We start from the raw sequence: 15,180 nt of genomic DNA, 5'->3' as shown, positions 1-15,180 counted from the left end.
AAAAAAGCAACCTTATTCCAATAAAAAGAATTTGGCCAAAATGCTTCCATCCTTTCAGCAGACCACTTTCAGACACAACACTGTGTTTTGTTTTGTTTTTTTTCACAACACACTATCAATGCCATTATTACTTTAAATGAACACTAAATATCTTTCGACTTTGTATTATTTACTCTGTATTCAATACTCTCTATAAGAGCATTGAAGGGGGGATGCGTGGGTGGCTCAGTTGGTTGGACGACTGCCTTCGGCTCAGGTCATGATCCAGGAGTCCCAGGATCGAGTCCCGCATCAGGCTCCCAGCTCCATGGGGAGTCTGCTTCTCCCTCTGACCTTCTCCTTGCTCATGCTCTCTCTCACTGTCTCTCTCTCAGATAAATAAATAAAATCTTAAAAAAAAAAAAAAAAGAGCATTGAAGGGATAAGACTGAGTCATGTATTCATACGCTACCTGTTAAGGTCAAGCACAGAACAATCCTTTTCTTTTATTCCACTAAGGCAGCTCAATAGCATAATGAAGAGTATAGTAAAAATAATCAGTGAACTTGGAAATAGAACAATAGAAATCTTAATATAGACAAGATGAAAAAAAAAAAACCTTCAGGGAAGCCGAGACTATAATAAATGAACATTCATATTAATAGACTCCCAGAAGAAAAGGAGGGACGTAAAAAGAGTGTTTGAAGAAATGATAGCTGAAAATTTCCTAAATGTGTTAAAAGACATACCTACAGATTCAAAAAGCTGGCTGAACTCCTAATAGGACAAACTCAAAGAAATTCATGTCAACATGTATTATGGTCAAACTTCTGGAAACTAAAGACTAAGAAAAATCTTGAAAGCTACAAGGGATAAGTGACACTTTGCATATAAAAAAAACACAATTCAAATCACAGGTATTTTCTTGTCAGAAATCATTCAAGCCATAAGGAAGTAACAACATTTTCAAATGTTAAAAGAAAAGAAATGCCAACCCCAACTTCAATATCTGGCAAAATTACCATTTAGTCATGAAGGGGGAAATAAATTCATTCTTAGGTGAAGACAAATGAAAAGAGTTTGTGTATCCTGTAGACCTACCCTGAAAGAATCTATAGAAGAATCTCTTGAACAACAGCAACAATAAAGTATAAAAAAAGGAATCTTGCAGTATCAAGAAGGAAAAAAGAAAATGGAAAAAACAAAATTACAGGTAAACACAAGAAAGACTCACTTTCTTCTTGATATCTCTAAACTATATTCAATGTCTTAAATAAAAAAGGTTAACTTGGTCTCACATATGTAGAGAAATTTTTACTTTTATGACAGTTACATTATAAATGGAGGAACACTTGACTTGATAAGTTATGTATGTGCGATAGAATATAAACCACTATAAACAAGATACACAAAAAGATTCACTTGAAACACTACCAAAAAATCAAAACAGAATTTAAAGAAATGTTTAGGCAGACTATAGGAAGTCAGGGAAAATAAAAGAGTTAAAATACGAAATAATTATAAAACACAAAGCAAAATGTCATGCTTAAACCTTAACATCAATAATTGTATATAAATGGTTAATAGAAAAAAAAAAAACATATGGCAATCCTAAGTGTGTGTTCACCAAATAACAACTATGTATTATGTGAAGCATAAACTGAGACAAATGAAAACAGAAATGCAGATGTCCACAAATATAGTGTCAAAATTTAAACTTCTCTCTCTTAATGACTGGTAGAACAACAAGCCAGAAGATCAATAAGGATATACAATAACTCTACAATCTATTAACAGGATCTACTCCACAATTATAGTACACTTCATCCAACCACTACATAATACATATTTTTTTCAAGTATCATAAAAAGTTTAATAATACAGACCATATCCAGGGCCAGAGAGAAGTCTGAACTAAAATAACTGAAATTATACACAGTATGTTCATTTACCACAATGAAATCAGTATTAGAAAAATAAATCAAAATCAGTAACAGGAAGATAAAAGGAAAATCTCGTAAATTAAAAAATAGCTAAGTCTCAAGTCAATCATCAATGTCCCACCTTAAGAACATATAAAAAAGGAAAAAAAAACCCCAAAACTCAAAGTAAGCAGGAAGAGGAAAACAATAAAAATAAGAGCAACAGTCAGTGTACTCAACAAAAGAAAATCAATAAAACAAAAGGTGGCTTAAGAAAAAATTAATAAAATTGACAAACCACTAGAAAGACTGACAAAGGAAAAAAATACAAGTAACCAATACCAGGAAGGAAACGGATATAATTGTAGACACTACAGATATCAAAAGAATAATAAGGGGAACTTCAAACAACTGTACATACATAAAATTTACCATTTAGATGAAAATGATCAAGTCTTTAGACTCTTGACTCACACAATCTGAAATATATCATTTGAATAGCCCTAAAACTACTGAAGAAATTAAATTATATACATATATATATAATTATACACACACACACACACACACACATATAGACATATGTATATGTATAGGTAGATGTGCTTGCAAGAATAAGGAGAAAAAAAGATCTACCATACAATGCTAGTGATAATGTAAAATGGTACAGCTTTTCTGGAAAATAACTTTTCAGTTTCTTTAAAAAACAAGAACAACAACAACAAAAACAACAACAAACAGCAATTAAGCATTCTTAACATTCAAACCAGAAATAACACTCCTTTAACATTTATCACAGAGAAATGAAAACTTATGTCCACAAGAAATCATGTATTAGCATGTTCATGGCCGCTTTGCTTCATATATCCCAAAACTAGAAACACTCAAAATGTTCTTCAATAGATGAATGGCTAAACAAACGGTGGTACCTCCATACCATGGGTACTACTAGGCAATAAAAATGAATAAACTATTTAATATTTAACAGCCCAGATGGACCTAAAGGTATTATGCTGAGTAAAAATATATAGCCAATCTCAAAAAGCCATATATTATGATTTCATTTATGGATTGTTCTTAAAATTATGAAAATGGAGGACACATTAGTAGTTACCAGAGATTAGGAAAGATCGGGGAGAAGAGAGTAGGTCTGACTGTGAAGTGCTAGTATGAGGAAAAAAAAAATTTTTTTTTGTGAGGATGGGGTAGATTGCAGTCGTGGCATAATCTACACATGTAATGAACTGATTTAAACTCTACATACATGTTACACCAATGTCAATTTCCTGGTTTTGATATTGTATTCTAGATAATGTAAGATATAATTATAGGGGAAATGCAATATAAGTTATATGGGACCTCTCTATAGTATCTTTGCACATTCCTGTGAATCTAGAATTCATTCAAAATAAAAGTGTTTGAACAAGTAAAGAGAGGAGTAGACAAAGTTTTCTTAGGTGTGTTCTAAGATATCAGTATTCACAGTGTAGCTTGGGATAAACTATTGCTTAAAAAATGAGTATACAATTGCAAGCACAGGCTATTAATAGATACCTATGTTCCATGCACATGTGTTTGTGTAAAAACTGGCAATTTTTTGGCAGTTTCTTATAAAACTAAGAATACTCTTGATATAAAATACACGCCTACACACATTTCCTTCATATAAAGTAAGCATAATCTTACCATATAATTCACCAATTGTGTTTCTAGGTATTTATCCAACTGAGTTAAAAATGTATCCACGTATAAACTTACACATAAGTTTTCATAGCATCTTTACTCCTAAATGCCAAAACTTGGAAGCAAATAAGTTGTCTGCTTTGGGCTCCATTGTGTTCCCCCAAAATTCATATGCTGAAACCCCAACCTTCAGTACCTAAGAACATGACTATATTTGGATACAACATTAAAAGAGGTGACCAATTTAAAAGAGGTCATTAGAATGGGTCCTAATCTAATCTGAGTCATGTCCTTATAAAAAGAGAAAATTTGGACACACAAAAAGACAACAACAAGGGATATGTACGCACAGAGAAAGACAGTGTGATAACACAGTGAGAAGCTGGTCATCTGCAAGGCAAGGAGAGAGGCCAGAGAAGAAACCAAACCCTCCAACACCTTATCTTAAATTTTTCGCCTCCAGAACTATAAGAAAATAAATTTCTGTTACTTGAGCCATCCAGTCTGTAGTATTTTGTTATGGAAACCTTAACAAACTGTCCTTCAGGATGTATAAACCATAGTACATTCATACAATGGAGTATGAATCAGTGTTAAAAAGAAATGAGCTATCAAGCCATGGAAAGATATGGAAGAACATTAAATATTGCTAAGTAAAAGAAGTCAATCTGAAAGTACTGCATACTATATGATTCCACTTATATGACATTCTCAATAAGGCAACACAACAGACAGTAAAAAGATCAGAGGTAGTCAGGGGTTCAGAGGAAGGAAGAGAGCTATTAATAAATGGAGCACAGGTTTCTTTTTTAGGGCAGTGAAACTGTTCTTTACGTTGCTATAATAGTTGGTATGTATCATTACATATGTCAAACTACAGAATGTACAACACGAAGATTGAACCCTAATGTGAACTACGTACATTAGTTAATAATATTGGTTCATTAATTTTAACAAATGTACCATTCTAATGCAAGATGTTAATAATAAGAGTAATAGGGAAAGGCAGGGGAGGGGTGTTTATGGCAACTCTCTGTACTTTCTGCTCAACCTTACCATAAACTTAACATTGCTCAAAAAATAAAGTATATTCATTTTAAAAATGAATTTATTATATGTGCTGCCAAAACAAGCACTAAAAAATGAATTTATATAAACTATCCTCTGCAAAATGTATTTACTAACACCACATTTATTTTATGTGGAATGAATTAGAATGTACAGCTGAATAATTTTTTTCTATGAAGAATAAACACAAGATTGTATAATATGCAGCCTAAAAATTCATAGCTTCAGGAATTTAAACTAATTAATTGAATAAGTTCCTACAAAAATTTTGAAGACATTTGTCTTTTCAAAGATACTTATTTTGTTCCATTCTCTGCCTTCATTTCTTTTATTCCCCCCTCCTTTCTCCTTCCCTCCTTCCTCCTTTTTTTCTTCCCTCCCTCCCTCCCTCCCTTCCTTCTTCCTTCCTTTGTTGAGAACAGAAAAGGACATTTATCCCTCTCCAGAAACTTCTTGTCACCACTCTTTTTTTTTTTTAAAGAAGTTATTTAAAAAAAAAAAAAAAGAATTAATCAATTATTTATTTATTTACTTATTTTGAGCGAGAGAGCATGAATGAATGGGGGAGGGCCAGAGGGGGAGAGAGAGGGAGAGAATCTCAAGCAGACTCTGTGCTGAGCATAGAGCCTGAAGTGGGGCTTGATCTCACAACTCTGAGATCCTGACCTAAGTCCATACCAAGAGTCAGAAGTGTAACCAACTGAGCCATGCAGGTGCCCCATTGTCACCATTTTTAACAGAAATTTCCCTCCTTGGTCAACTTGCCAGCTGCTGCTAGTTTCTTTCCAGCTCTTTTCCACTGAAATTCATGAGACATTCTCCTTTCTTTTAAGAAAATATTTTCCCCCTCCTATTTCCTTCTCTTCCACTTTCTTTCCCCTTTTCCCCCTTTCATCCTTTATCCCTTTTCTCATCACTTCTTATCTTGTTCTCAATGAGAACAATAATATTCCTTTACCAGAACATGATTTTCATTTAATAAACAGGGATAAGAGTGAAAGTAAAAATTCCCTGAAGAAAAGAATTTTCTCTGATGGTTAGAGTATCTCCAGACAAGAGGAGAAAAGTAATTGTTTAAAAAAGTCTTAGGAGAGCCCTAGAGATAAAATATGCTCTGTTCACAATTTTACCCACAATTAGCACCATTCAAATATACCAATTCAACACACAGATCCCAAACCTACATAAACACGAATGAGCAATATGTATATACAAAATCACCTTTCACTCTGAGACTACATTACAGTCTATATATCATAGTCTATATTAGAATTTTTGAGATGCTATATCCCATATGACATTTTAGAAACCTATTTACTATTTAATTATATAGAAAATCTGATAATGTGAAAGCATTTTTTTCTTGGGTCATAACAACTGAAATTTAATAAATCAGTTAACATTGGTGCAACTACCTTTTTGATCAAAGTGGAATTTTCAGCTTCATTAATTAGCAAGTAAAGAGTATACAGATTAGTCATTTCTGGCTGAAAATTTTGACAGAAAATATGTGTATTAGAAGCAGTATATGAGTTATGTTTGCTTATAGTGATACAGTGACTCTGCCTTTATTGAATTTCATGATAAATGGGAGTCATTCTTAAAATGTGTGACTGCAATGTAATTATGTAATTATTGGTAGAAATTCAGAAGACTATTAAATGTAGCCCATTAATCTAGTATATTCTTGAACAGTGTTTCCAGTGGTGGTCATAGATTGTTCAAATCCAGACATATCTCTCCAATTCTTGTCAACAATGCTCACTCTTGCCAAATAAGAGGACAAAACCATAGTAGAGACGATGTTCATGTCCTAGAGCTATGAATTAACAAATACATGATCATTAATATTGAGATTCCCTCCTACAACACTAAAAGGTTTGGTGAATTGACTGTAGTGTTCACATGTGAGGGTACATTATGATTATCTGGAGTCTAGTTACCTAAAATAGATGTGGCACTAGTATATATGCATTAGTTGGGAGTAGGTAAAAGAGGGAGTAGAGATAGCCAATGCCTTACTGAACTCTAAAATAAAATTCCAGGGAGAATAATTCTGAACAAAAGAAAAAAGAATGCTCAGGAAAGTGAAAACATCTTAGTCTAGAATCAGAATCTGTGGAGGAAGTTATGGAAGAATGGCAGAATACCCGACCAACTGAAAGAGAGTAAGAACTCTACATTAAAACACAAAAAGCCTGATATATCTTTGCGTAATTCCCAAGAGAAAACAGGTATGACTAATTTTATCAACACTACTGATGACTTTCTCCTCAAAATAATTTGCTAGTACATGAACTACTCTATCTTATACTGCTTACTGATCCTTTTTCTGTGAACCAGCTCTCCAGCAGTTCAAGAATGGCTTCCCCACTGATTTTTGTCCTTCCATATAGAATTTGGTTTGGACAAATGATATTTTGGTATTGACTAAAAAAGCTATTATCAAAACAAAACAAAACAAAACAAACAAAAGAAAAACAAAACAAAAAAACTATTATCACCTTTCCTTCCAAAACTGTTTTCCTTCTAATAAGAATAGGCAAATTGTAAAATCTTCATGTCATCTAGTTCTATAGCTCCCTTCATTTGTGAGTTATGTGATCAAACTGAATTCATTGAATCTATCCGATACTTGTTTTAAATTTAGGATTTTTTTGGGGTGCCTTTGTAGCGCAGTCAGTTAAGCATCTGAATTTAGCTCAGGTCATGATCTCAGGTTCCTGGGACTGAGCCACACAGCAGGCTCTCTGCTAAGCAGGGAGTCTGCTTCTCTCTCTCCCTCTGCTCTACCCCTCAACTCCTCATGCTCTCTCTCAAATAAATAAATCTTTTTAAAAAATTAAGGGTTACCTTCCCATCTTTCAGCAAAAAATGAATAAATGAATGAACATAAAAATAAATCAATTTCAATTTCATTTAGATTGAAGTAATATATTTATGACTTAATTTTTTGGCATCATTTCTTTTCATGATATTTTGTTATGAAGTATGGGAGAGGAACAATTTTTCTTGTGTATTTCACTAAAGGAAAAAAATATGATATTCATTGTTTGCTCCATACAACATAATATTTGGAAATTATTATTAAGAAACCGAATTTCTCTCTAAAATTATTTTAATTATACTTAAAGAAACTTTTCCTTTAGTGCCTTTCTGCTAGTGACAAAAATAGTTTATTGAAGTCTTAAAGTTACCTTTTTCCCCCCCTTTAATATTAAGTCTTTTTCATAGTGAACAGAACTCTAATTTGGTTATTATTTTCTTTTGGCATTTTAAATATAACATTCCATTGTCTTCTAACTTCAATGGCTTCTTTTAAAGAGCTTCTTTTAAGCCTAATTGTTTTCTTTCAGGGTGATAAACTATTTTAAGTTTTCCTCTAGCTGCTTTTTATTTTTATTTATTTATTTTTTTTTTTTAGGTTTTATTTATTTCTTTGAGAGAGAGAGAGCACAAGCAGGGGAGCAGCAGAGGGAGAGGGAAAAGCTGAGCAGGGATAAGCCCCATGACGGGCTTAGGAAAAGCTGAGCAGGGATAAGCCCCATGAGGGGCTTGATCCCAGGATTCTGGGATCATGACATAAGCTGAAGCAGACACTTTTAACCGACTGAGCCACCCAGGCGCCCTCTAGCTGGTTTTAATATATTTTTTGCCTTAAGAAATTTATTTTAGGAAGCTTTGTTACAAATGTGATTTTTCTTTTACTTATTATGCATAGAAACTTTCAACCATCGTCTCTTAAAGTTTTAGCCTCATTTTTTCTTCATTCTTTCTGAAATTCTAAACATCTTTAACTGCATCATCTATTTTCCCTTATCCTCTGTATTTCTTTCATTTAGTATCTTCATACTTATTACTGTTTTCTTTCTTTTTTCTGATCTTTCAATTTACTAAGCCTTTCAGCATAATTAGTTTGTAACTTCGGTTTTTATTTTTCAGTTAGGTAATTGTTATTTAGTTCCTTTTATAAAATTTTCTATTTTTCTTCCAAATTTCTTCCTGTCTTTTATCTAACTAAACACATTAGACACGCATCTGGTAACTACAATTTCAGATCCCTCAAAGATTTAGATGCTTGTTGCTCTTGATTTTAAATCATGTTTCTTATTTCTACATGAGTATGGTTATTTTCTCGTATGGTAAGTAATGTATCTGAAAACAATGTAGAAATAAAAATATAAAAATAAATTAAAGTATGATGATGTCACTTTACTCCAGAAAATATGTTTATTTGTTTTAGGAAAAAAGACACGGGTACTGTAATACAATTTCAGGGATAGGAAGGTGATTCAAAGCTGATCTTTAGTCCTTTCAATGGTGGTATACTTTGATTTACAATTTTTGGTAGGTTGAGCCTTTTAAGAACATAGTATGTGGTGTTTTTACCAAGTCCCGTCCTCCTTGGAAGGTCATGTTTTGTCACACTAACTCTAAGATGGTACCCAAATCTTCAAGATTTAGTAGGATACATCTAGTCAAAAAGTAATTCCAAATGCCAGGCTATCTTCTTTGTACCTCCTTCTTCTGGATGTTGACCTGTACTTGTCATTGTATTATCTTTATTTGATATGTTCAATTATATATATATATATTTGGTATTTTGAATAGGTTTTCCACTTAATATCAATAGGAATTTGGGGTTTAATAACCTCATTTTTTTTTATTACCAGAGGTATGCAATCTGAATATTCTGTATTACTTTCCATGATTTATTTTTACATTTCTAACTAATGCCAAATTGATTTTATTATAATGGCTCTACTAATATCCAGCATAGTAAAACTTCCATTGGAATTCTGATTTTCAATATACATACCTTAGTTACTACTAGGCATTTATTTTTTCGTATAAATCTTAGGACAATTTAACCCAATCTTTAAAACCTGTTTATATGCAAAGCATAAGTGTAATATTAGAAAAAAAGAAGTAAATGGTACAAATATTGGTATAAATATGTTCTGTATATTTTGCTTTGCATTTAGAGTTATACACCTCTAAAGACTGATAATTTTACAAGTATTAAAATTTCTTAGGCTGGGGTGCCTGGGTTGCTCAGTGGGTTAAAGCCTCTGTCTTCAGCTCAGGTCATGATCCCAGGTCCTGGGATCGAGCCCCGCATCTGGCTCTCTGCTCAGGGGGAAGCCTGCTTCCTCCTCTCTCTCTGCCTGCCTCTCTGCCTACTTGTGATCTCTGTCTGTCAAACAAATAAATAAAATCTTTTAAAAAAAATTCTTAAGCTATTATGATTGGCTGTAATATAAATGCACAGAAATTGATACTTTATAGTATTCTAGTACAAAAACATCCATCTAGAAATAAAAATTCCACCCTCTCTAAAACCCAATTAGAATTAACTGGAAAAGTTGTAAAAACCGTAAGAACCTTAAGAGTAAAATCCACAGGACCCAACTGAAGAAAACTAAGGCCTTCCTGAAAGACATAAAATGATCTAAAAATAAAAAAAATTAATTTAAAAAGTAGCATATTCTTGAATGATTTCTGTTTAATGGTGAGAATATTAACCCTTCACCCATCATAATGGTTGTAAGTATGTTTAGATTCTTTTATTCAGTTTACCATGTTGTATCTTTGTATCATATAGCACTTTTTTACTTCAAATTTTGATGTCATTTACTCAGTCCCATTTTGAATTATGATGCCATTTGTTTGTTCTGGTCCACTGATCAACTTTCAGGAACTCTTTTTTTTTTATTTTTTATAAATTTATTTATTTATTTTAATAAACATATAATGTATTTTTATCCCCAGGGGTACAGGTCTGTGAATCGCCAGGTTTACAATTTCACAGCACTCATCATAGCACATACCCCCCACCAATGTCCATATTCCCACCACCCTCTCCCGTCCCCTCTCCCCCCAGCAACCCTCAGTCTGTTTTTTGAGATTGAGTCTTTTATGGTTTGTCTCCCTCCCGATCCCATCTTCTTTCATTTTTTCCTTTCCTACCCCCAAACCCCCCACATCGCATCTCCACTTCCTCATATCAGGGAGATCATATGATAGTTGTCTTTCTCCGATTGACTTATTTTCCTAAGCATAATACCCTCTAGTTCCATCCACGTCATCGCAAATGGCAAGATTTCATTTCTTTTGATGGCTACATAGTATTCCATTGTGTATATATACCACATCTTCTTTATCCATTCATCCGTTGATGGACATCTAGGTTCTTTCCATAGTTTGGCTATTGTGGACATTGCTAGTATAAACATTCGAGTGCACGTGCCCCTTTGGAGCACCACGTTTGTATCTTTAGGATATATAGCCAGTAGTGCAATTGCTGGGTCATAGGGTAGTTCTATTTCCAGTTTTTTGAGGTACCTCCATGCTGTTTTCCAGAGTGGTTGCACCAGCTTGCATTCCCACCAACAGTGTAGAAGGGTTCCCCTCTCTCCGCATCCTCGCCAGCATCTGTCATTTCTTGACTTGTTAATTTTAGCCATTCTGACTGGTGTGAGGTGGTATCTCATTGTGGTTTTGATTTGTATTTCCCTGATGCCAAGGGATGTGGAGCACTTTTTCATGTGTCTGTTGGCCATCTGGATGTCTTCTTTGCAGAAATGTCTGTTCATGTCCTCTGCCCATTTCTTGATTGGATTATTTGTTCTTTGGGTGCTGAGTTTGCTAAGTTCTTTATAGATTTTGGACACTAGCCCTTTATCTGATATGTCGTTTGCAAATATCTTCTCCCATTCTGTCAGTTGTCTTTTGGTTTTGTTAACTGTTTCTTCTGCTGTGCAAAAGCTTTTGATCTTGATGAAATCCCAATAGTTCATTTTTTCCCTTGCTTCTGTGGCCTTTGGCGATGTTCCTAGGAAGAATTTGCTGCGGTTGAGGTCAAAGAGGTTGCTGCCTGTGTTCTCCTCAAGGATTTTGATGGATTCCTTTCTTACATTGAGGTCCTTCATCCATTTTGAGTCTATTTTCATGTGTGGTGTAAGGAAATAGTCCAATTTCATTTTTCTGCATGTGGCTGTCCAATTTTCCCAGCACCATTTGTTGAAGAGGCTGTCTTTTTTCCATTAGACATTCCTTCCTGCTTTGTCAAAGATTAGTTGACCATAGAGTTGAGGGTCTATTTCTGGGCTCTCTATTCTGTTCCATTGATCTATATGTCTGTTTTTGTGCCAGAACCATACTGTCTTGATGATGACAGCTTTGTAATAGAGCTTGAAGTCTGGAATTGTGATGCCACCGACTTTGGCTTTCTTTTTCAATATTCCTTTGGCTATTGGAGGTCTTTTCTGGTTCCATATAAATTTTAGGATGATTTGTTCCATTTCTTTGAAAAAAATGGATGGGATTTTGATAGGGATTGCATTAAATGTGTAGATTGCTTTGGGTAGCATAGACATTTTCACAATATTTGTTCTTCCAATCCATGAGCATGGAACATTTTTCCATTTCTTTGTGTCTTCCTCAATTTCTTTCATGAGGACTTTATAGTTTTCTGAGTATAGATTCTTAGCCTCTTTGGTTAGGTTTATTCCTAGGTATCTTATGGTTTTGGGTGCAATTGTAAATGGGACTGACTCCTCAATTTCTCTTTCTTCTGTCTTGTTGTTGGTGTAGAGAAATGCAACTGATTTCTGTGCATTGATTTTATATCCTGACACTTTACTAAATCCTGTACAAGTTCTAACAGTTTTGGAGTGGAGTCTTTTGGTTTTCCACATATAGTATCATATCCTCTGCAAAGAGTGATAGTTTGACTTCTTTGCCGATTTGGATGCCTTTAATTTCTTTTTGTTGTCTGATTGCTGAGGCTAGGACTTCTAGTACTATGTTGAACAGCAGTGGTGATAACGGACATCCCTGCCGTGTTCCTGACCTTAGCAGAAAAGCTTTCAGTTTTTCTCCATTGAGAATGATATTTGCGGTGGGTTTTTCATAGATGGCTTTGATAATATTGAGGTATGTGCCCTCTATTCCTACACTTTGAAGAGTTTTAATCAGGAAGGGATGCTGCACTTTGTCTAATGCTTTTTCAGCATCTATTGAGAGTATCATATGGTTCTTATTCTTTCTTTTGTTAATGTATTGTATCACATTGATTGATTTGCGGATGTTGAACCAACCTTGCAGCCCTGAAATAAATCCCACTTGGTCGTGGTGAATAATCCTTTTAATGTACTGTTGGATCCTATTGGCCAGTATTAACTTTCAGGAACTCTTAACAATACTGTTCAACCCAAGGCCTTTGGAACATGCTATTTCTCTGCCTTGATTGTTTTTTTTAATTCTCACTTTAACTAATTAATTGCTACTTAACCTTCAGATATCATCTTGTTTTTCACTATTTCATAGAAATACGTGCTCTAGGAAAAAGGAAGAGCTAGAGTGACCAAAAATAGAAAGATCCAGGTTAATGCAAGATAGAGGGACAGATATACAAAGTGTATGGGCCATGGATTCCTAAAGTGACACAGAATAAGTGATGTTATAGTATGTGTTATGTATGTGAATAGTTACCCCTTAGTTGTTTCTTCTAAGTAAGTAAATATGTTGAAATAAAATTTACAAAGGATATTGCTGACTTGATTTCAAGATGAAATCTAGAAGAGTTTACCTAGTTGAAGGATAGCTAAACATGCCACCCCCAAATATGCCTGTAGGAGTTCAGAACATGTTAGCCTGAAATATGTACCATTAACATATTGATTATTTTGAGCTGAAAGCGCTTGAGAAACAGCAAATGCAAGGAGAGCCTTTCCCTGAATTTCCTTTTATCTGCCTAAGGACAGTTCTGTCAACAGGAGCTCAGTGACGATGAATCCCCTCCCTGGGAGTTTCATCAGTCAGGAAAGGATGACTCTTACACAGGAGAGGAGACTAGAAGTCGATGCCACACCCAGAGGAACTTTGTCACAAACCCCCTTTGTCACATACTTCCTATCTACTCTTCTAAAGGCCCATTCATCTTCCTTAATAATCACTTCCCCCTAAGACACCTATATTCCCCCTCCCCTTTCCCTATTAAGATGGTATTGAATCCTGAATTCTATACCACCTCAGGGAATTACTCATTTTTCCTTTGGTATCTCCAATATACATAAGGCATAAATGTTAATAAACTTCTGTTTTCCTTTTGTTAATTTTTATTTAATTTTTATTACAGGAGCCTGTAATATTATTACAAGTAGCCTGTCTGCCTACTTGTGGTCTCTCTCTGTCACATAAATAAATAAAACCTTAAAAAAAAAGCTTATACATTCTATGAAGCTTATACAAGAGTAATATAAAATATTAATTTCATTAAGATATATATCAAAGCATCTAATTCGTTGCAAAAATGTTTTCTAATGGGGGTGCCTGGGTGGCTCAGTGGGTTAAAGCCTCTGCCTTCAGCTCAGGTCATGATCCCGGGGTGCTGGGATCAAGCCCCACATCGGGTTCTCTGCTCAGCAGGGAGCCTGCTTCCCCCTCTCTCTCTGCCTGCCTCTCTGCCTACTTGTGATCTCTGTCTGTCAAATAAATAAACAAAATCTTTAAAAAAAAATGTTTTCTAATGATTGTAGTTAGGAAATTGGAATATAAATAGCAGATATTTATAAATATTTGTACCATTTATATATATTAACAAAATCCTTAACACCATTAGATGGTCACCAAAATTATCTTATTTTATAGCTGAGAAAACTAAGACACAGAGATCCCAAGTAAGCTTCCTGTGAGTCACATAGCTAGTATGCAATAGAGCTGAATTTTACTCACGGCAGTCTAGCTTTAGAATCTGCTCTTACCACAACCTTCCTGTCAGTCTGGGGAGACCAAAGCATGTGAAAGTAAAGTTAGCAAACTGGAATTCCTCTCTTCCCCCACTATCACTTCTCCCAAATACCCAGCCCAAATCACGCTGTGTGTTTTTTGTTCACTTAAAATTTCATGTCAATAGAGAAATGGTTAATAACATAGGGTCCAGAGTCAGACCTACTGAAATCAAATCCTTGCTTAATCTCTTGAAACTTTTTGAGACCATGTGTGATACTAGCTTTTGTGTGCCTCAGTTTTCACATCTGGAAAATGGGGATTAAAAATAGGGAAAATAGGGGATTAAAACAATACCTCTCTCCTTGGATTTATTTATTTATTTTTTAAGATTTTATTTATTTATTTGACAAGAAGAGACAGTGAAAGAGGAAACACAAGCAGGGGAAGCAGGAGAGGGAGAAGCAGGCTTCCCGCCTAGCAGCGAGCACAGGGAGCCCCATTTGGGGTTCAATCCCAGTATCCTTAAATCATGATCGCTAGCCAAAGTCAGATGCTTAATGACTGAGCCACCCACACGCCCTGATTTAAAGCTTAAGTAAGAGAAGAGTCTCTGAGCATAGAGTATGTTTTTAATTTCCCTTACCAGTTACTTTTATGACCCTCTAGACACATGGTTTACATAAAATAAGTCTGTAGAATGAAGGCAAGTTTGCATGGAGGAGAAGGAATTTACGTCCTTGAATGAGGGAAAGGTCTTAGGTTTGTTTATGAATCAGCTATTCAGATTTCCGAT

The sequence above is a fragment of the Martes martes genome (genome assembly GCF_963455335.1).
Source record: "Martes martes genome assembly, chromosome: 13".
Classification (NCBI taxonomy): domain Eukaryota; kingdom Metazoa; phylum Chordata; class Mammalia; order Carnivora; family Mustelidae; genus Martes; species Martes martes.
The sequence above is the reverse complement of the archived record's forward strand: the minus strand, read 5'-3'. Positions refer to the sequence as shown.